General features: G+C 40.1%; 1 long non-coding RNA gene across 1 annotated transcript; it reads left to right on the forward strand.

Moving 5' to 3' along the window:
* Nucleotides 1-246: 246 nt before the first annotated feature.
* LOC118495369 lies at nucleotides 247-21,238 on the forward strand. The gene is made up of 3 exons (XR_004897748.1): nucleotides 247-260; nucleotides 3,544-3,548; nucleotides 21,149-21,238. It is a non-coding gene; the product is annotated as an uncharacterized LOC118495369 (long non-coding RNA).
* Nucleotides 21,239-24,537: the final 3,299 nt, after the last annotated feature.

Raw genomic sequence — 24,537 nt, forward strand, 5'->3', positions numbered from 1 at the left:
AGAAACGGGAAAAGAAACTTTGGGCTGTGAATTATTGAGACATTTTGAGGTTGTAGTGTGTGCATAGGATTGTGTTTATGCACAGTTTCATGTGGGAGACCTCATGAATGAAAGGGTATATGCAGGATTGTAGTAATACATGGACTCTGATATTGAAGGTGTCTGATCGAGTCAAATTCAAATCCCTCATAATTCAGTTACACTTCCAATTTTTCACCATATCCAAAGCCATACTCGTGGCTCATGCATGACAAGATAATGTTAATAACAGTCAGTTTGATCATGACATCCATCCTGTGATAAATCACCAGGCATGAAGACTCAAAGCTTTCATTTCTGATGCTTTGAGTTGGATTTCTGATGTAGTGTGGTCTTCGCACAGTGCCATGTGGAGAGTAATAGAAATTGGTGATGAGTATGTGGTATCCATGGAGACCATGGACCATGGACCCCATAGTAAAAGGGAGGGAATCTCTGCCAGCATTGTGTGTCTAGACCATGTGAGTGTCTCCAGTTGGATGAAGCAAGTCTGGCCCATCTCTCGCTTTCATGTGCTAGATCAGAGCCATGCTAATGTTACTTTCAGCAGTATTAGCAGCACTCAGCTCAGCCTCGCTTTAATTGTCAAGTGCACAGCAACCTGTGATTGTAAATTACACTGTTTTTTATTTGTTTGTAAGAGCGATGCCAAAATCACTAAAACCTGCTGCCTGTTTTATTGCGATTTAAGAAACCAAATTTAGAAATTACAAGTGAATAATTGAAACTGTTTTTTTTGCCATTTGACAACCAATATTAGTCTCATTGGTAAGTTGCTGACTCAAATCTATCTTCTTATTTTGGAATACTTATGTATGTGTGTGACAAGCATCAGTGTGTTTAAAGAAAAGTATTATTTTTTGAGCAGCTACTTCACTCACCACTGTTTCAAGCATTGTTGCACTGTTGTATACTGTATGCGTATGCTATCACCAGACCAAGCTCAATCTTTTAAGATTGAACATTAGTCTGGGGAGTCTGCTCTGTATTTTCTACTGCACGAGGCGTGATCAACAGCTGACACCCTACACAACTACAACTACACCCTTCCACCAAGTTTCATGAAAACCGGGCCAGTAGTTTTTTTCATAATCGTACTGATAGACAAACAAACCAACAAACTGAACCCAAAAAAATAAACTCCATAGAAGAAGTATTAATGACAGATTGAAACATCTGTTAATCAAGGGAAGACAGTTAAAAACTACATATTTAAAAGAGTAATCAAACTTTCACTAGCAAGATGAAACAGCTCCCATAAATAGCTGGTGCCCCTCTCTAAACATAAGAGGCTATCAGAGATGTTTCATGGGTTTATGGGTATTTATAAATGTCCTCTTGCACATGCCTGATTTGATACACACCAACAGACTTGCTCTGTAAATCACACCGTAGAGCTAGGGTTCTGTACATCTAATTGACGTGAAATCAGTTCATACAAATCCATAGAGTCTGTCCTGACATGTACGTATACAGTCCTCCTAATAATAATAATTTACAGCTTGTGTGTTGTAGAGATGATATGCCTCTCATAAACGACTATTATTGACCTCCCTGTCATCTCAGCAACCTGCCAAACATTCAGCCTGACTATGAGCAGACATGTTTAAGAGCAGCATTGAGGTGTATGATCAGGATGCCTAAATGTGTGTGTATATATATATATGATCAGGATGCCTAAATGTGTGTGTGTATATATATATATATATATATGTTGTTAGCCACGTTATTGGATATAGGGAACATAAAGACACCATGGACACATAGTGATGTCAATACAATATGATTGCACTATTGTTTTACTATCGGAGTCTTCATGTATTTTTCTCTGAGTTTGAAGTGACAGAAAACAAGTTGCAACACCTCTACATTCAGGCAGACAGCAGTAGAGAATTATTGTTATTATATGTAGATGTATTCATACTTTCCTCCAGGGTGGTATTAGTTCATAGAGCTTGTCAGTGTAGCCAAAAGTCTCAAATAATAAAACATAGTCTGTTTTGGTTACAATTGCTTAATGATGTGGTTTTAGCACAACTGTTATGTTTCCAGGGTAATTGATAGAGAACAATACTTCCTTACCACATACAAACGCTGTAAGTAATGACTTCCTGGGGCTTTAAAGGAGCAGAGTAGAGGTCCCAGTCTGAGCTGGATTTAGGCTGGAGCACCTGTTCATATATGCAGACTTAGCTGCTCATCTCTTGCAAAGTAAAGCCATCACACTGTCCTATTTGGCTTCTTAGTGCTGAAAATTAAGATGTTCAATTTTTTTAAGGAAGTATTATCTTTGAACATGGTCAGCTACTCATTCATTACCTGGGAATTGAGAAGACCCTGTAGACCTGTGTTTCCATAACCACATCATGGCCTATAGCAAGGTAACTCTGCCCGTCCACGCAGCCAATAAAGTGAAAGTTCAAAAAAGAATAAAACAGAGTTACATATTATTTGAGATAAGCATCCGCAGACTGAGGGGGTGGGGGGGAGTGCTCTGATAAGCATTTACCACCTGTTCCCCAGAGCCACAGATCCTGGCATTTGATAGCAGCTCAATCAACATGGCATTGCTGGTATTTGGCAGCGTTATCGAATGACAGATAATCACCTCATTGTCCTGCATCCATGTCCTGCCACTGCTCAATACCAGAGCTGGATTGAAATCAGCAAACCATCAGTGACCCTTAATGAAATACTGTATTCCAGCATCCCTCTGCTAATCCAGGCAGGTATCTCATCATTAGCTATCTGGTTGTGTGGTATTTGGAGCAGGTGGGCAGCCTTGTTGCGGATGCTGACTGACATCCCCTTTCATCTCAGGCCCAGACCTGCTCTTTCTTTTATGGGTCTCAGCCTCACATAATGAGAGCTGCAGAAAAACAGACGAGGACTACATAATGTCTCAGCTGCAATGGTGCCCAAGAGTGAGATCACCATCAACAAGTAAAAGCTGTACTTTGGCTGTGACAGATAAACCCTATAGTAATATGTACATGCTTCAGAAAACATGTAATGATGTTGGAACCAGGAACAAACAGTCTTGTATTGATCTAACGATGATTTATGAATGTGCTAAAATGCTTTTTGTCATAGGACTATTCATGGTATCTGGGGCAGTGCAGGGTTATGACCTATCACACACATTCTCTCTTTCTCTCTCTCTCTCACACACACACACACACACACACACACACACACACACAACTCTAATTTTATTTAGCTACATAAGCAGATCACGTCTTAAGATAATCTAGATCTTAGTTTACATGTGTGAGGGTTGCTTTCTCTGTAGGTTACGATGTTACACTGTTTTAAAACTTTTGTAGTCCCAGATATCTCATTTTAAATAGCCCTTTATGTGTAAATCAAAAACATTCTACAGGATGTCAAAGTAAGACATATAATGGTAAAACAAGGTTTTTACCAACATAAAGGTGTTTACAGTATTAACTGTAACCTCTGGAGTGCTGTCAGGCTGTAGCAGGTAGTAATCTATAAGGCCAGAACAGGTACTTCTCTCTGACCTCTCTTTTCAAGCCACTCTGTAATTACTTTGACCTGCAAAGACTGACTGGCTCTCCCCTTCACACTTCAAAAGAGAGCATCCCTCACACATTCACTCTAAAGATGAATACAGCTGTTACGATATCATCTGAGGTGACCTCCAAGAGTTCAAATTCCTATTCTTTTCAATGGACTTTGTGTGTTTTTTCTGGCTCTTCGGCCAACTCAAAATGTTTGTCATTTTTCATCCCTTTTGAAGTTAAAGCAGAGTGTGCAGTGTGCACTGTGCAGAGGAGGCCAGCTACAACATGTAATGAATTCTTTGCAGTATGTTGAAAATGCACACAACACACAAACCTTTTTGAGATTTGAACACTCAGTATGGCACCACATATTAATTTATTTTGTGTAAGATTTAAAAAAAAAAGTGAATTCCACTGACACCAAAATGAACAAAGAAATTAAAATATTAATGTATATTGTTTTTAGGCTTATTAAACTACAGCCCATTCATGAATGCTACATTTTAAACCACAGTAACCCCTGAACAGTGCACGTCATGCCTTGGCAGAGTAAAACTAGGCTGTAACTCACCAGTTACAGAAGCAGCATGGCATTCCTTTGCAAAGTGCTGAATTGAAGTCAAAGCCTCCATTATCTATCAAAGGTACCACACTGTAGGCAGTGTGTAGCAGCAGGCACGTGCTTGGCCTGCCTCCTGCGATTTCCAATTTTATTTTCTGTATGCACAGCTACATGGCTTTGTACCAAAGCTACAATGGGTAAAGCTGTCTAAAAACACAAAAGTACAATTCTTTAAATGTATTTTACATTCATTACCAAACATAGCATTGGACATAGTATTGCACAACAGAACAGAGCAAGGTTCTGCCATTAAACCCATTATACCCTTGTGCAAGCTTTGAAAATAATAAATAATTCACGTGCAATTTGAATCAGAATTTGCCACTCAACAGTTCCCCTGCAGCTCTACAACAAACTGTCTCAGTGCTCGCACGCAACAGCGATGATTTTGACATAGTGTCAGCATTTGGGTTTGGTTCAACACTGTTCTTACGAATTGAGTCTGAATAAATTACTCCTATTCAGTTGTATTTATGTAACTAATTCATATTTTAAACATATCAAACCCAATTCTTGATACTAGGGTACCAGGATGTAATTGTTTTTGCTATAGCCATTAAATGTATTTACACTCATTAGTTACCGCTATATATAAACTAGTAGTTTGCATTGTCAGCGGTGGAGTCCGCCATTCCCACTCGGAATTCAGATGGTGTGCACATAAACAAGGGATTCACTGCGGCCGGGTTGGGTCAGTGGGTAGAGCAGGCGCACATATACTTGGAGGTTTACGCCTCAACGCAGGGGTCCAGGGTTTGAGTCCGACCTGTGACGGTTTCCTGCATGTCTTCCCCCTCTCTTTCTCACCTAGCTGTCCTATTGAATAAAGGCAGAAAAGCCCAAAAAATAACCTTTAACAAACAAACAAGGCTTTCATGCATGCAAGTGCTGGATGAAATTCAAAAGAGAGCATGCACAGTGCATGTATTTTATGCACATGTGCATAAAACAATTCTTTAGTCTTATTTTCTTGTTGACTGTTTTCTTTAGTCTTAATTAAGCAAACAGTCTTTACAGCAATGCAATGTGATGAATCCCCGGAGCCCGGGGTTTGTTTGAGTGCAATGTAAACAAATACATAAGTTGCACTTCTTTTATTGTAATTTTAAGTGGCTATTTTAAGTGGTAATTTAAGCCTCTTCCTGTCCCCAGTGATCGATAAACGTGTCATTCCAAATAGAACTCTGGGACTTGTATTTTTCTGACTTTTCATAGCTTTGCCATAATTAACTACAGGTGTCATCAAATCCGGAAGTCAAATCTTAAGGAATGTAACTTTAACAAGTCAAATTAATCTTGTGCTTGAACTCGAAATCTTGCTGTATTTTTCTTCAATAAAATGAAAAAAAGCACCATTAAAGAGAAATCATTCACTTGTTTTTCATCGAAATGACTTTGCTTCTAAATTGATCCTTCTGCTCATGAAAGTAGCAAAGGGATGTCCTTTGCTCTGCAGTGATGTATATACTGACAAACAGTTGGATGGATTCAATGCCTTTATTACCCTAACACACTGAGAAAACAAACTCAGAATTACTGAATCTGCAGGCCTCGTGGGAGTCGACTGCCTCTTTCCTTCTCCCAGATTTTCCATTCTTCATCAGCTGGTTGATTACCCGAACAAGCCTAAACCTTGTCTACTCTCGCTTATGGTAGCCCATTACTGCCAGGATTAGCATGAGCCTTGTTCAAAGCAGAGAGGATAAGAGGGTAATTAAAATGAACAAGCTGATGTCATCTAAATTTAGTAGTTTGGCGGAGGGCACCAACTAATAATGCTCTATTGAATCCCTTCATTCACCCATGTTCCTGGGTGCAATTAGAAGCAACACTTGTTTCACAAGGGAAGTCACACAGGACGCTGTGGGGACTGGCTAAAGTCCCTATACCTCAATACTTCTGCTGAAATAATGTGGGCAGAGCAGTGGTTAGTTAAAATTAGTGTTCTGGTCTCAGAGTAAAATACCTAATGGCCAATAAAAGATAATACAGGAATGCCATTCTCCTCTATGGGAGGCATGGCTGTAATTCACTGTCTTCAGTTAAAATACCAGTTGTCATTCTGTAATAATTTGTAGTGGCCTTTCTTGTAATTTGTAGTGGCCTTACCTTGAACTCAGCTTGAAAGCATCATCAAATACAGATGTGCATGTGGCGGCAAGGCAACAACTTGTTGAGTAAAGTTATGAGCCACAATGTTAGCAGTGTGATGCAGTAGCAAGGCCTGATATGTGCTGCCGAGAATTCACACAATGTGAAGGTTACAGGGTGGTGCGGTTGGTACCATCCAAGTTTATAATTCACTAGTGTACACACTCTAACCAAAGAATTCAATCACCTCGTCCCAAACAGAAATACAAGATCAAACGACAATGGTGAACGAAAGTGCCTTGTTTTCAGTACTGTATGTGACAAAATTTCACAAGTACTTTGGGGTCCAACAGGGTCTGCAGCAGAAAGACTCCACATTTTATTCCCAGTTTTCCCTCATGCAGTACCCTTGACCTCTATCATCCCAAATTTCAAGTTAGTGAGTCCATGAGTCATTTATAAAAAGAAGTTAAAGGACAAGATATAGAAGCAAAGGATACGGTTGGAAAGTACTGAATAATGGATGAATGCACCGATGATTTTACTTGGTACTTTAATGGGATTTGACAAAAACATTAAATGTACTATTGCTAACTTTATTCTGTAAGTTACAGAATACATAATATGATTATCATATGAAGTTTAATTTAGTCATCATTATATTGGTGCTGTATATTAATTATTAATTATAACTGTGCTATTCATTTTTAAAAACATAATCATAATTTCAATTAAATTACATTTTATTTATAGTATCAAATCATAACAAGAGTTATCGCAAGACACTTTACAGATAGAGTAGGTCTAGACCACACTCTATAATATACAATGACCCAACAATTCCAGTAATTCCCCCAAGAGCAAGCATTTAGTGGCGAGGAAAAACTCCCTTTTAGGAAGAAACCTGGGACAGACCCAGGCTCTTGGTAGGCGGTGTCTGACGGTGCCGGTTGGGGGTGTGATGAACAGTGGCAATAACAGTCACAATAAAGATAATGGAACAGTGACTAGAAATAGTAGTCATAGTAGTTCATGGCATAGTAGGGCACTGCAGGGCGTTACAGGATGTAGCATGGTACAGCAGAGCATAGCAGGACGTAGCAGGACGCAGCAGGATGCAGCAGGACACTGCAGGACACTGCAGGGCACTGCAGAGCGTGGCAGGGTGTAACAGGGCATAGCAGGGCGTGCAGCAGGACCACGGCGACAGCTGCAACCATGATTTTGGTGCCACCCTAATCCAGGAAACATGCTGGGCGAAAAAAAAACATAAGGACTCTGGGGAATAGGTAGCTAGCATGGAGCTAGGTTAGTAATAATAATAATCAATTTCCTTCTGTTTATTAGAAATAAATTTGGAAGTGGCCGGGTTGGGTCAGTGGGTAGAGCAGGCGCAGAGGTCCAGGGTTCGAATCTGACCTGTGACGATTTCCTGCATGTCTTCCCCCTCTCTCTCCCCTTTCTCACCTACCTGTCTGTCAAAAATTGAAAGCGGAAAAGCCCAAAAAATAATCTTAAAAAAACAACAACTATGTTTTAACCAATATAAAACAAAGAAATAACTATCAATGTCTTGTGGAAAGAGAGATTTAAAAGTAGCCCAGCAGATTATTTTATCATGACGTGGTGTTTAGAAATGTGCTGCATATAGCTGCTGCATTAATAGATATATAATAGATTAAATGACCATGTGTAATGTGAAAAGGGGTCACTAGTAGTGACAAATCACCCAATTCTCCTAATGGAAGCTAATGGTTTTCTCTAATAAAACCACTATATGCTACCTGCCCAGCACCAAAAAAAATGGCAAACAGACAGTGTTGTTAGAAGTGAACATTGTGGAGCTTTTACCAGCTAAAGAGGCAGATATTTCCTTCAGGAGTTGGTGGAGACCAAAACAGAGCTAAAGGGAGGGTGAGTACTGGACTCGGGTGGCCATGCAACACTTTTGACTCCAAATTAATCAATGTTGTGTTTACAGCTTGTTCTGCTGCCTTCAAGTGGACAAAGCTAGAGAGCGTAAAGTTTGGCAAAAAAAAGGCATGTGAAACTAAATGATTTACAAACACCATACGTACTGTAGATCAAAATAAGAGAAAATTAGTTGAAGCAAGCCATTACTCTTTCTTGAAATAAAGGCTTTTACAAGTAATCTGATCCCGAAAACCCATATCTTAATTACCCTTTCTCTCTAAATCTTTACTGATAGAGATGCATTTATTTTCCCACTTCCTCCGGAGGAATCAAAAACAGATGTAGGGAAACATTACCGTTGGCAAAACAGCACAGCATGATTAGGAAAAGAGGATGAACGACAACATACGGGGCCCCAAAACCTATAAATGGACACTTTTCAGGGGGACAGGCAACATTGTGTGATCTGGAGAAGAGGTCCAATCGCTCCAGAACAGAAGAGGCTCAATGGAGCTTTTTAAAGAAGTAAACTCTGAGAAAGTGCCAGATCACGATGAGGGCAGGGGTGGAAAAACAGCCATGATGGTGAAGGCCTGACCTAGCATTTAGATGAGTTAGCTTCCACATCCTACTTACATCAGGGAATAAGCATTAATTCCACACTGTGACTGGAAAGACGAACCAGAGCAGCTTTCTGTGTTTTAGATTTACAGGAAAGGTGGCTGCATTCCTTTTGGTTTATCATATTCGGATATCCGGCTTTTAGACATTGACCTTTGGTTGCAGTCTGCAGTGTTAAACTCAGTCTATGTGGAGCAGAGCTAGGCTTATTTTAATGTAAGCTGGTGGCAGTTGAATATGCTGTGACAGGCCTTGGTCCCTGTTCTCCTGCCCTTCTGCTTCTGCAGACAGCCTCCAAAGGAGACTTGTCAAGCCCAAGGGTCTGGTTAATGCACTCTCATCCACTCAGACATATACAGACACAAGCAAAAAAAACACACACCCACACAAAGACCTTTTCACTTTTTCTCTGAGGAAACTAAATCATTCACCATCTTCGTCAAGCTTAACAAATCGCCTCCTATACCACTTTGGAAATATTTGCAAAGGCTTACATGTATGGTGTTCTACTAAATAATGCATATTTCAATCATAGATACATTAATGACATTCCCAGAACAAACTGGTTTGGTGTCTGAGTTTGTCCAAGTTTGTTTAGAATATGTGATGCCCCAGGGCTCGGGTCCTTTCTCCAACTCCACTGATACTTTAAATCAACTTTAAATTTGGGTCTTATTTCTGAAGTTTTGACGATTATTTCTATCAGTTATACTTATACTTACTACAGTAATTGCTGAGATGAGAAAGAGCCAACTTCACTAAAAAAGAAGTCGGACAGGGCAAAGAATATGTGCGGGAAGACAATCATACAGGTTTTAAACAAAAATGTTTAACCCTATTTGGAAGAGAAAACAAAGGAAAATCAAATTCTTGTCCAAAATGTTTGGTGTTATTACAAGTGCTGATTCCTGTTGATCGTTGTCTAATGAAGATAAATAGAGACATGGACACGATGTTGAAGCAAATCCTAATTTTAACCATGTGGTTAGCATTAAGGGTGGGGAGAAAAATCGATACAGCATAGTATCGCGATATTTCCCGTACAATACTGTATCGATAAACGGACGCCAAGTATCGATTGTTTATTATATAAATTTCACATGAGAATTTAACTTTTTGGTAGTAGAATAATAAAACCAATAGCTTTTTCAGTCCACTAGATGATGCTGTTTGTTTTCTGGTGAGGTCAGCAGGGGTTACTGTCAGCATGCAGGAGAAAGTAGGTAAAATAAAGATGGCGGCATCAGAGAAAGAAGCAAGGGGGTAAGCCTCTCCCCAGAACGCTTAGCTCCTATGGCGCCATTTTGATGCTACCAAGCCATCACCTCCCGTTAGCATTCCATTGACTGCCATTCATTTTGACGTCACTTTGACAGCGAATAACTTTACATCTGAAGCGTGTAAAGACTCTATTTGTCCATTGTTTATTTCTAAAGAAACACACAATGTATAAAAGACTCCATTACGTTGTATCTCACATTATGGCTCCGTAGCAGACGTTTTTGTAAAAATAGGCTAACGATTGTGTCATAACCACACGACTTACTGTTGCATAGTAGAGGAATTACCGTATAGTACAGGAGAAGCTCGCAGACAGTTTCGACTTACATTAGCTGTTTAAGTGTAATTACTAATGTTAACTAGCATTTTAGTTAGCAATAATTAGCCTGTGTCTATGTTATCTCCTTACATATACCTACGCTCTCCGTCTCTGCAAGATTGGGAATGATTGAGATTTCTCTTGGCACAGCTACCAGAAGACACAGGTTGCTCACGTCACATTTACGTCGTCTCTCTCAGTTGGAGGCTGCACAGTAACGCTCAGCCCTCACCAGAAAAGTGCTTCTAATATCCTTCACTGGTCTCCGTCCAGAGCAACGGGATCTGTTGGTCCAGTTTATATACTGTCTATGGAAAGAAGTCAGAAATGCACCGTCCGCGTTTAAATCAACTGTATGGACTTACGTCTGGTTTTTAAACAAGGAGGGGACAACGGAGATGGATATGACTCATGGGATTTGCAAGAACTGTCATAGGAAAATAAAATACTCTGGGAATACCACGAACATTAGGGTTCATCTCACACGCCACCATCTACAGATAGCGTTAACCGAGGACGGTAAAACTAATGCTAAATCAGCTCCAACGAAAAACCAACCAACACTGGACACGCTTAGCTTGACAAAGCTACCTCCCAATTCAGAGTGAGCTAAGGAAATAACTCAAGCTATCGCCTACTTAATGTGCAAAGACTTGCATCCATACAGCATTGTGGAAAATGAGGTCTTTTATTACTTGCTAAAGACACTGGAAGCGAGGTATGTGACTCCATCACGCCATGTTTTCACAGACGCAGCCGTACCCAAGCTCTACAGAGAAGTGAAGCTTAACGTTGAAGAAAGTTTGAGAACAGCAGAACGGGTTGAATTACCTTGTGATGCATGGACGTCACGGCCAGTGGATTCATCCGTGACTATTACAGCTCATTATCACACAGAACACTGGCAACTGCTGTTTCACGTCCTCAAAACTAGAGCAGTACACGGAAGTAACACTGGGGCGAACATTGCTGACCTCCCAAATGCAGCATGGGAATGGGGGATTGCTGACAAAGACCTGGTGGTTGTCACCAACAACGCTTCTAATATGGCCGTTGCATTCAGTTAGCGGGATACCTACACGTTAAGTGTTTCACTCACACGCTGAATCTGGCGTTGCAGCGGGCGTTAAATCTGCCAACAGTGGCCAGGCTCATGGGGAGAGTACGGCAAATAACTGGATTTTTTAACAGAAGCACGCTGGCAAACCACACTTTGGAGGAAAAACAGAAAATGTTACAGCTACTGACCCATAAACTTAAGACTGATGTCAGCACGAGATGGAACAGTGCTTATAAAATGCTACGGAGGTTCCTTGAACAACAGCCTGCCGTATGTGCAACGCTGTTGTCTCCCGAAGTGAGAAAGATGTCTTCACATGGAATGAGACTGATATTGGAAACGCTGAAGAAATTGTAAGGGCATTGAAGTCGATGCAAGTGGCGACCACTGTGATGTCTGAGGAAAAGAATCCTACTCTCTCTCTTTTTGTAAAGATTATTACAGACATATTGATTATAAATTACCAAAGAGAAATAACATTTACTGCATACTTTGTGTTCTCTACAGGAAGAAATTAGACAGCAGACCATCTCTGAGCCAGAAGTCCAGGAGCATCAGGAGGAATCTTGCTACACTGAAGAGGATCCAGGACCCCCAGTCATTCCAGCCAAGATGAGAAAGTGTGGGATATCAGACTTACTCGGTCCAGAGACTGATCTCATGAAGTGGCGTATGCATGACGCGGCAATTCGTATGCCATTATTGGCGTGTTATCAAGACGCATACTTGCTTTTTAGCGTGTTTATCAACGCGGTTTGGCCTCCATTGACTTACATTACCTTGCGATTGCGTGTGAATTTACGCCCTAGCGAGTAGTATGAAAGGGCGAAAATCCGCATAGGGAGGTTGGTCGGGGTGGAGGATTGGTCAAACACAGGACTTTCACCCAGGAGAGCGGGGATCGTGTCCCGCGTGTCAAGATTCCTTTGTGTCCCGCGTGTCACATTTCCTAAACCCAACCCTGTTCTTCTTTTCCTAAACCCAACCCGTCCGCTGTATACGGCGCTCAAAATGTGTATAGATAACACGCCACTTGGCTTTAGAAAGTGGTGTGTATGTTTACGCGATAACACGTCACTTGTAGAAGTAGATGTTGGAGCCGCAACAAAATCATTATCTGCCATAGCTGAGGAGGAAGTGAAAAGATACCAGGAGGTCACACCACTGGCACTCACAGAAGATCCTCTAAGCTGGTGGAAATCACATGAGCAAGTCTATCCTTTCATTTGTATCCCAGGTACTAGCGTCTCAGCCGAAAGAGTCTTCTCAACGTCTGGAGACATAGTCACAGCACAAAGGAGCACTCTGACCTCAGAGCATGTTGATCAGCTCCTCTTTCTGAGCAACAATGTTGACATTCCTTCACTGTCCAAATGTTTTTGAACTTTTTTTAGTACCAAGGCTGGCAGCAAACAGTAGCACATTTTGTTTACTTAAAGGTGCTGTAGGTAGGATTGTGAAGATCCAGGACTTAGCCAAAAAATGTGAACATCAACAACTTCTCAGTACCCCCCCCCCCTTTCTGCTGAAGCCCAAAACGGTCTCCTAAGCCCCTCCCACCACAAGGGAGAATGAATGTGTGTGCATGAGCAGTGATTGACACGCAGTTAGACACCCCCCCTGGCCCTGATTGGTGCATCTGAACAGGGAGCTGTGGATTTTTGCAAATCAAATATTAGCAAATATGACAGAAAGTTAGTTTTATAAGTCTTACCTACTGCACCTTTAAGAGTACATGATGTATTTTATTTAAATTTAAGTTATTGCCTTTCCAATTCCCCAGTGGCTGAAGGGCCTGCACAACTTTTTTTTTGTACAAGTTGCATTGTTAAAAATACCTTTAGTAGCACAGCAGTGGATACAGTACCTGATTGTATTACGGTCTAGTCCATCTTAATTAAATGCAAACAGTTAATTTTTCCAGGTGTATAGAACATTTACGACAGGTTCATGAAAGTATTGGTCAGTTTGTTGCCTTGACAATTCCATTTTGCAGCAATAAAATTGATGTGAGATGAACAAACAGATGTTGAAAAAGTTTTCCTTTGGGGACATAATTTGAAGTTGGAAAAAAGGTGATAAATTGCAATATATCGCAGAATATCGCAATACATTTAAAATCGCAATAATATTGTATTGTGACATAAGTATCGTGAAAATATTGTATCGTGGGCCCTCTGGTGATTCCCACCCCTAGTTAGCATGTCATTTGGCATCACCTTGTGAACCGCAGCAGGGATAAACTGATCAGCTTAATATAAGATAATATGTAATGTGATCATCTTTGTACTGTTTGTACATAGATATGATTATATTTTAGGCACCCAGGGAGAATACATTTGGCGCCTATGGCTGTAAACATCAACCACAGTTATACAGTATACCAACTCTTTGGTCCAACTTTTACCTACTGCTCTTGCTAACGTGAGCACACAGTTCCCCTGATCTATAAGGGATTATTACCTATATTTCTGTGTGCTCACTTTGGTTTTTATCTCCAAATAAAGTGCTATGATAATCTTACTAAACTGCTGCCTTGTTTACAACCTGTATGATTGTCTGACCACTCATTTCTTGCCCTGTCACACTTTGTTGTAGTGTCCCCAAATCTCAGCAATCACTTAGGGGAGTCCAATGTTATCACAACCCAGAGAAATGATGGTAAAAACTTCGAAACAAGACTGTAGTTAAAATTTTTCATAGAATGTGAAATTAAATTGTATGTCACAAGTGCATAACCCTAAGCCTCATTCTCAGCTTGTACGGCTCACTTGAGCGAGTCTTACTTGTAGAAATAAAGGCTGATAGTGGGTAAATAAATGCTCCCAGTTTGCCATAGCTCAGTTACAGTTGTTGAACTCTAAATTGGGAGCACAGGACTTGCTATCACACTTATCATCTCTCCTCTCTTATCAGTCAGGCGTGCTCTGAAGGCAAAACAACTCAAGACTGAAACCAAGGCACGCTATTATTTTTATGAAGCTCTGCATGCACAGTTCACTTACCTCTCCTGGTTCACATTTATACTGGCAGTTTGGGCTGTCTGTGCTACTTGCTTGAATATTTTTAAAAAATGTAGCATGTTTTATTACAGAACTATCAGTTCCCTCTGACAAATAAGATACATCTGTTAGAAAACAACAAGATTTCCAAATGAGCAAGTTCTTCAAGTTTGGCATCCAGAGCCTGCTTACTGTATCATCCCATCATGTGTTCAAGGCACCAGGCTAGCATTGGCTATATTTAATGTAGATCTTTATTGCTTGTGAGTTTTTTTGTGATTTACTGTTCAGTATTAAGTCAGTGTGTGTGGCCACTAAGGGAATAAAAAAGTCCTCTCACCCAGTACAGAGAAAGGCTGGAAGGCCGATTGGCTGGATCAGCAAAAAGTGTCAGCGTTGTAGTATTCTCCACTGTAATATTAGTAGAGATGCACCGATTACAACTTTCTAGGCCGATCCTGATTTCCGATTTTGTATTGAGTTTGACCTGCTGATACCTATTTTAGCCGATTCTGATTTCATTTTTTGTAACCACTTTACAGCACACACACATATTTATGTTCTATCTTTTCTTTAATAGAACATTTTGCATAGAACATTTTTTGAACAGATAATCGATCACTATAAAATAGAATTACTCCTGGTGTGGGAAATTCACACACATCTAAAGTGTAATGTTATGGAAGAACCATTTCCTTCTTTTCACATCCAATATCCAACTAAAAAAACAGCATGTAGTTCCTTTTTTAGCAAGTTTGCTTTACTTGTCATTGTGCATAAATATGAACACTACCGTTGCTGTCAACGGGCTTATCTGCTAACGTTAGCTACCGACGGTTACCTCGGAACAATCCAGCAAATAGACGGTACCCTACAGTGCCGTTACATGAAACAGATGATTTAACGTCACCGCTCATTTTACACACAGTTTTTACATTTTACACACAAAACTAAACGCTGAGGGAAGATTACTACGTTTTAATGTTGGTTTTGAGCGGTATGCATCCCCACTAACCTGGAAAGCGTTTTAAACAGTAACGTTAATACAGCGTGTCAGAGGAATACAGTGTCTCCTGCAGCGGGGAGTCAGAGGCAGATGGACCGCAGCATTCGCTAATGTTAGCTTCTTGTCTCATCTGGGGTCTGATAAATAGTAAATTCATTGTGCCCAACGCTATTTTCCGATAAACTGTAGCTGTCATATTTCACGGGACCCACGTGCGTGTAGTTTTCATGTTCCAGTTGTTCAGCCTCAGAGGGGAGAGAGAGCGGCTGACTGTTCGCCTGAGATCAGTAGAGCAGGCTGCTCTGCAGAGCCGTGTATAATTACGACTTTATGACATTTCATAAACAACTGATGGAGCGGAGGTGTGTCGCTGCTATATGCATATAGCGGAAACCCTGCATGTGCACGTGTGATGCTGATGTTGCGCGATGTTAATCATGTGGCGCCCGAGTGCATTTGACCGGCATAAAATCGCCATATGTCAGACGCCGGTCATGGCCGATCACGTGAAAATCGGCCAATTCCGGTCACCAGCCGGTCAATCTGTACATTTCTAAATATTAGTAATTCATGTGTTCATTATCATTGTGAAAGCAAGAGACAATCAAAAACCTACAACCTCTTTATTGCAACACAATATGTTATGCATGCAAAAGCAATGCACAGATACAGCTGTGTTGTATTGTCTACTTTGGAATCTGCATATTTCCATCAGAAAACATCATCAATCAGATTGTATACAATAAACTTGCCTGGATTGTTTCCCCAAGCTTCACTTTAGAAATGCTAATCATAAACAGTTAGGGAATCCGGACTCCCATATAAGGGGTTCTTAAACTTTTTCAGCCCACACTGAATGAATTTGGCCTCATCCTGAACTTTATTAAAACCAGTTGGTGCTCTTGTGATGCAGGGATTCCTAATAAGCCCATGACCTAGAATATTTCTGCTCTCAATGCAGTTAAAAACAGACCAGCAGACCCTATGGGTTTCATTTCTGGAGGTACTGGGAACACAACAAAGAATTAGGGTGTAACGTTTAGTTTTAATTTAGATTAGGTGAACCTTACCATATCCATCTCTCAGCCATCAGCTCAGACGAGAGGTCCACTGTGAGGTAGGATCATCACTGTGTATGTGCAACTCTATCGCCAGACAAGAACGTCAACATTGGACGAATTGACAAATTTCAATTTTTTAATTAACGCTGAATCTACATATTTACAACTGCAATATGGGTAAGGTTAGGGAAAGATAGCAAATAAAATAAGGTTGAGGTGGGATTAGGGTTAGGCAACAAAAACACTAGATTAAGGTCAGTGAAAGAAAAAATACTAATACAAAAACATGAACGTTAATTACTGTTGCTACACATGCCGTCTTAGCGGTTTTTGAAACAATGGGTCCTTTATTTCAGACTTCAGGCTTCCCATTTCTAGTTGCCGATCATTGTTTTTTGGGCTGAAATGACAAAGCTGGCACATGTTATCAGCTGTAACTTGCTAATTAAGCCAACAGTAGCTTCATAAGTTGGTTTTAAACGCTCTGTATGGCTGACTTTTTGATGTTTCCAGCAGACTCTTCGAATCTTGTAAAAAAGGTCTTAAATATGCACGTCATGGCTACATACCTGATATTGTGCTAAAAGATGGAGGCTAGAACGGCATGTCCCAGGCATAGGTATAGAGGACATTAAAAAAAAGAAGCATTGTGCAGTGTAGCACTAGTTAGTCCTAGTATTTGATAAGGAACAATGTAAGGTTAGTCTAACATGAACCTACTTTGGCTGCCCAGCTTACACACTTCCCTTGGTCATGGATTTCATGACTAGTCTTTTTATTTAACCTACATGCCCACAAATTAATGCACAGAAGTAAGTTAATGGTGTCCTCCCTGACCTTTTAAGTAGTCCACTGAATCAACCTGCAGATCCTTACTCTCTCCAGCATGCTACATAAAGGGCACACTACTCCCTGCATTGGTTGTAAGTGAATGCTGTTGTTAGACATAATCATGAGGTGTGAATTCTTCTTTGTAATTCCTAGGGGTACTGGGCCTGTATGTGGCACAATAGCTGTACTGATCACCACACAAAGCATGCCAGGCTTTCTTGGCTACACTAGCAAGGAATCTAACTTCTGGCACCTACATGTATATTGCCAATGCTTCATCACAGTAGACTGAAAGCAGGCTTTACCAAGAACAGTCTCTTCTGGCAGTTGAGCATGCCCGCCGTCACCACATGCTAATGTTTGCACAACATCTAACCAAAGCAAATAAGCAATCTACTGTACGTCCTAGGTCTGCACTCTCAAAACGCTGTGATCCTAGCTTGTAAATTAACAAAACACGGCTCCATCTGAGCGTGTCTCCCGTGTGACCGCTTGGTGTTTACACCCATCATGCCCTGTTAATTACCCGCATGTCTCTGGAGCCTTCAGTTATATCCCCAGCGATAACGGGCGATAAACAACCACATTTCATAAATTGATCTTATCTTTTAATCGCCTTAATTGCCTGTATTGCTTTGAGGATTACCTGCCTTGTTCCTGGTGAGTCTTAATCTCTGGACTTCAAAACAAAAGACAGACGTATGTAAAACAATGCCTGATATAAAAGAGGGGAGGCTTCACCCCGCTGTGGGTCGAGGTATCTTCACGCAAGTTCTCCGCACGGAATACCAAGTGGCTGCTGGGAAAACCTTTGTTGTGCCACGATGGGGAATAGGGGTATTTGACTTAGATCTCTATGATTGCTTGTGGGCTGTGGCTACACACCATTTGCTGCAGTTGTCTGCAAGGGAATGCATAAAGCGGCGTTGCTTTCAGCACAAGCATTAATAATTTCTCTTCACCATAACTCCAGAAAGAAAATGATATTCCAGAGATATAAATATATATTTTAAACTCTTTCAAATGATCCTGTATTTTAAAAATGGTTATTGTCTTGTGGTTAACTTGTGTATTCTGCCGTGACAGAGTGCGCTTATGTAGTGGAGTTGACCCCAGTCTGTCAGACACTAATGCAGGTACACATGGGACCCTGGCTTTATCATTATTGTGGGAATGTCACAGATAGAGATTTCATCTCATATGCCTTTTGTTTGGATGGTTTTACACTTTTATCACTCGCACATGGAGCCTGTCTGACCAAACCGCTCACGCACAGGCTTCAGGCCTCCCCTAACCTCACAGTATCTCAGTTATCTGCCTCACAAGCTATGACTATGTCACCCACATGGGTCATATGACCACAAGGGTTTTGCCACATAGTAAATCATCTTTTCAGCATACTTTTTGTTTTGATTCTGTACATCTGCTTTTCATCAGACAACTGTTTGCGCGTGATTTTTCACAGACCTTCGTTGTATCAGGTCTCCACTCAAAATCCGCAAACAGCTTGTCGCTTAACAGATTATCAGGTGAAAATAGAATTCATATGGGGGTAGTGATTGAAAATGTGTGGTTCATAAGAAACTGCTGATGAGGTGTCACTTCTGAGCCAGAAAAAACATTTAAATGGCACTCCTGAAACATTGTACTGGAAGTTGGGAGGATGTTAGATGTCTGTTTCTCATTTGCTATTAATACATACACATACATGTGTGTATAGGCTTACTGCTATGCAGCACTGTAGGCACATCACTGTAGGCATGGGAAATTTTAAGACAGGAGAAACACGATATAGTCAGTATATAATCACCTAATTCACAATGTGGCACTAACTACAGTACATATGTTCTGTATCATATTTCCCATTTACCTGTACTATTTAACAATGTTTGAACCAGAGTATAAATAATATTTATCAACCTTTGGTTTATGGTGTTGCACATCATTAAAATGGCTAAAAGCCTCTTTTTTTCTATTTTAATTAAATGTTTTGATAAATGTCTCATATTAACTACAAGCATATCCACAACAAAATGTTCAACAAGACTAAATGCCTTGAGACTGTGCACCAACGACAAAAAGAACAACCGTGTAAGTTTATTGCATGTCACACTGTACAACATGGGTCTAATAAAATCTTGGTCACAATCTGGGTCAGACTGTAGTCTAGTGTGTCAGCATCTTAATACTAGGGGTTAGGGGTGGGAATCACCAGGGGCCTCACATTACGATATCATCACAAGCATTATGTCACAACATGATATTATTGCGATTTTAAACATATTGCAATATTCTGCGATATATTGCAATTTATTACCTTTTTTCCAGCTTCAAAATTTTCCCAATTTCAAATTATGTCCCCTAAAGGAAACTTTGTCAACATCTGTTTTATCTAAAAAGATACATTTCTCTGTTTGTTCATCTCACTTCAATTGTATTGCTGCAAAATGGGATTGTCAAGCAGACAAACTGACCAAAACATATATAATAATAGATTGCGTAACACTTTACAATAAGGGTACATTAATTAGCATCACTTAATGCATTAATAATCATGAATTAACCGTTAATTACAGTTAAATAAGGTGTCTAATACAAATTTATTAACAATGCTCATGTTTGTTCATGTTAACTAAGATAGTATTTGATGCATTATTTACCATTAGTTAATGCCTTAACTGATTGTTAATTACAGTTAACTCTTTAGTTATGGTTTAGTAATGCTTATTCAGTATTATTATACATTAATCAATTGATAGTTAATGTGCATATGTTCTCAACTTTCAATAAGGCTATCAAAGAGCATTAATAACTGTTTAGTTATGGTTTAGTAATGCTTACTCAGTATTAGTATACATTTATCAAGTGACCAGTTATGGTTAAGTGATGCTTATATAGCATGCACAATCATTTATATAGGTTGGGCTTTAAGTTAATGTCTACATGAAGACAAAGGAACAAGCAAACCTGTGCATGGAGACTATGGAGTCTTTTCACTGATCTCACCCTCTACCAAAAGTAAGTCATATGTTGGAGGATGGACAAATATAGTGGACAAAAGTATGTGGACAACCATAACCCGTAAATAAACAATAAAAACAGTTTTCTCATAATGAGATGGCTTGGCTATGAACCTTAAGACATACATGCTATCAAACTTCTTTATCAACCACCTAGTAATATTAGGACATACCTTAATTAACAAGTAAACCCTTAGTTGATGTTATCAAGAGATGTTTGTCAACATTTACCTAATGTTTAATATTGTATGATTAACTGTTAAGTGATGCTTATTACTGTAATAACTCATGTAAATAGCATCTTACAAACTAGTCAAAGCTTAAAATTGTATTTACTAATGGTAAAATAGACACCTTATTTAACCTTTTGCTAACAGTTGGTAAAGGCTTATTACTACATTAACTAATGTAAAAACACACCTTAGTTAACTTTTATTAACAGTTATTCAAGGATTAATATTGCATTAACTAATGATATAATAGACACCTTAATTAACTGTTATTAACAGTTAGTCAAGGCATTAACAAATGGTAAAATAGACACCTTAGTTAACTGTAATCAACAGTTAGTTAAGGCATTAAATAATGGTAAATAATACATCAATTAATACCTTAGTTAACATGAACAAACATGAGCATTGTTAATAAATGTGTATTAGACACCTTATTTAACTGTAATTAACAGTTATTTAATGCTTCTTAATGCATTAAGTAATGCTAATTAATTTACCCTTATTGTAAAGTGTTACCATAGATGGATACTTGGCGTCCGTGTGTCGATAAAGTATTGCCATGGAAAATATCGTGATACTATGCTGTATCGATTTTTCCCCCCACCACTACTTAATACCACCGTTTTGGATTGATTTTCAAAGATTTTATCAAGTTTCTCTCACAATGGTTAACTTTTCTCCCAGACAGCCCAAAATCGCACAATGTAAAGAAGCCTTAAAGGTTGAAATGAGAAGTTTGTATGACGTGCTGTATGGGCAATGCATAACACACATTTTCTTGCTGTCTGTCCTGGAAGACATCGTGTTACGCTCGGTTGTTCACATGAAAAGTTGTATCAAGAGTTAAAAAAAGGGAGATAGAAAGAGAAGTTAAAATCGCTCACCCCCTCATAGCTGACCAATCACAAAGCGAAGTGGGGGTGAATGTTAGATTGTCTGTTGCGGAAAGTTTTGCAGTTTTCTGCCCCCCAAATCTTCACATCATATGATCTTGGCGCTAGATGGAAAGTGAATGAATTGGTTATTTAATTGGTTGATTGGTATATGTACCAATTGTCATGGCAATCCATCCAACAGCAGAGTAACCACAAATCTTAACCTAATGGTGGTGCTAGAGGAAATGTCCAGGGACCACCAAAGATTCATCCCCTGGGGACCATGAATGTCTGTACAAAATAGCAATCCCTGTTAAATGGTTTGATATTTCACTAATAGCTAAATATATCAACCTCGTGGTGGTGCTAGAGGAAAAGTCTGGGAAACAAACTCCACAAAATTCAATATCAATCCACCCAATAGTTGTAGAGAAATGTCCATCTGGACCAAAGGTAAATAGTAGCTCTCACGTCATTTTTTGACCAACAACATGCTTTTCCCTCAAAACACTGTTTTATATCACAAAAAAATCTAGACCTGATAGTCTTAAAATAATATATCAGGTCACCCAAGTTTCATTCTTGTCATCAGATTTCATTTTTTAAAAGTCCATTTAAGGCCCCTTACAGCTATGTCATTGTTCCTGAGACTTGCAACATGTAGCCTTGATAACACAGTCCTGATAAATCCACCGCTGATTGAAAACAGTGAACCCTACACCTCTGGTTGTTGTCTGGAAATGGAGAGCCAGGGAGCTTGTTTGGCTGACCTTTCCCATCATTAATCAACCAGGCCAGGCACGACTCTGCGTGTGTCTGACATGCCGTCACAAACAACACCATGCTGCAGTTAAGCCTTCGAATACTACACAGATAATTTCTAATCAATGTTAGCATGCTAATGAGATATGCCATATGGGTGAGCCAAAAGGTCATTCCTGTACAGATTCTGGGTGACGGCTGGCTAACACAGCCTCTGTTTCAACTCTATGATCCATATTGTGTGATAGAAAACATTTTTTTGGAGGTAGGCTGCAATCTTCTCCCTTTAAAAACATATGTATGGTGCTTTGCTTTCTTTAATAAATAATGTCATCCTACATCAATGTTGGCTATGTACGTAGTTTTGATATTTAATTCACAGTTGAGAAGTCAACTACCTCTAAAATAGGACACAGATCATTTTAAAACTATAGCACATTTCTAAGATCAGTGCGTTCTGTCAACCAAAGTGTTAGTCTGATTCATATGTACGTGATCTGGTTGCATATTTTGAAACAGGTCCAGAAAGCACATAGAACAGGAAGGTTCACCAGAGGATCCCCTTTCTTTGGAGTATTTCCAAACTGCCATACTTGGAAAGTAACTGATGACCCCCCCCCCCTCCTTACAACTTCACGCAGTGCTTTGCATCTGCCCTTGGGCCATCATTGACAGAGAACCGGCCATTCCGTGTAACACGAGAGGTGGCGACTTGACCGCGGTAGAAAAGCTGGAGTGGTGAGCTATAAGAGGCGTCACACGTCACCTAACGGGGGACTTCATGCAGGGAACGACAGACAAGAGAGCGGGGAGACGCCATGAAGATCTGAAGGAAGATTCTGAAGGAGGAGCGGCCGGCTGCTGGCAAGGAGATTGGGTTTCCCAACAACTTGTTGCCTGGTACTAAATAAACGCTGGCATGTTGTGTGGAGACACCCGACACCCTGGCTGAAAGGGTTGCTCACCCCAAGTTGTTCACAGCACCCAATGTCTGATTCTCCCTGTGCCCTCTTAACCCCTTCATTCCCGTTTCTATTTGTGACCTATCATTCCTCTCTTGCCCATTGCTGCTCCTGTTATGTCTGACCTGCTAGAAAATTGCTTCCTAACTGGTAGGGCATAGTCGCCTGTCACTAACAAGGATGTAGTTTAGTAACAGTAATGTACTGTATATGTGCTAGTATGAGCATCTCAGTCTTGGTGATCAGGCATTAAAATGTAATACTTTTCAGAGAATTTAAAAATGTTAAAATGTTCTGCCTGTGCACAAGCAAACTGTTGACCATTATCCCTAAAGTGCTGCTTGGCCTTAAGACCCAAAACCAATTCCAGACAACACATCGAGAGGCGCCTCAGATTCTCCTGATTCAGAACTCCAAGGATATGCCCCAATATGTTTCTTTTGCCAAAACCATTTCACAGAGAAAAGGTCTGCCCAGTACTACAGACCTCACTAACTGGCTTCCGTAGCACAAAGGGAATTTATCATTAAAGAAGCACAATCAATATCTCTCACCCCCTGCATGGCAAAAGCAAAGCGAGGCCCTGATAGCGAAGCCTGGTGCTGAGCTAAGAGAGGGGAATGCGGGGTACCAGAGGAGCTAATTAGAGAGTGAATGTCGGCTATCTTGTTAGCCCACATCCAGCTGTGGGAATGGTGCTAATGAGGCGTGCTGTACCAACATAGACAGGCTGTTATTGCAACATGGAAGATCACTGCACTTCCTAATCCTGTATGCTTGTATAATCATTCAAATACTGCATAATTGATGCATTTATTCCCTTCTGGAGCTTCATGTTGGCAAGCAAAGGAATTCTGCCAGCTACATGGACACAACATGCAAGATCATGTCTGACACCATGTAGGCACTTCAGAAATGCTCCAAACATTCCTGAGGCATTCAGAAACAGCATGTAGGTCTATGCATATGAAAATACTTACAAGACATATTTTAAATGTGCTAAAATAGTTTGGTTTGTTCATTAACTTTTTGTTAAGCGTATCAAACGATGTTCCAATGTGTTTGCAGTCACCAACAATCTGAGTCCAGACACAGCAAGTATTTAATACTAAACTTCCACAAATTGAATAACCTGCGTTTGAGTGACTGCTTGAGAGGTACCTTCTCTGCTGAGTAATCTAGTAATTACCAATTAGCAGTGGTAATGGCTTGCATCCAGGCAAAATGCTGTTCAGCGTGCCTGTTTTATCTTCATTAGAAGGAAAGAGGGCTGTGAGGAGCGAAGCACATTTTGACCCCTCTCTCCTGGGA

Source organism: Sander lucioperca, chromosome 6, assembly GCF_008315115.2.
Source record: "Sander lucioperca isolate FBNREF2018 chromosome 6, SLUC_FBN_1.2, whole genome shotgun sequence".
NCBI classification, from domain to species: Eukaryota; Metazoa; Chordata; class Actinopteri; order Perciformes; family Percidae; genus Sander; species Sander lucioperca.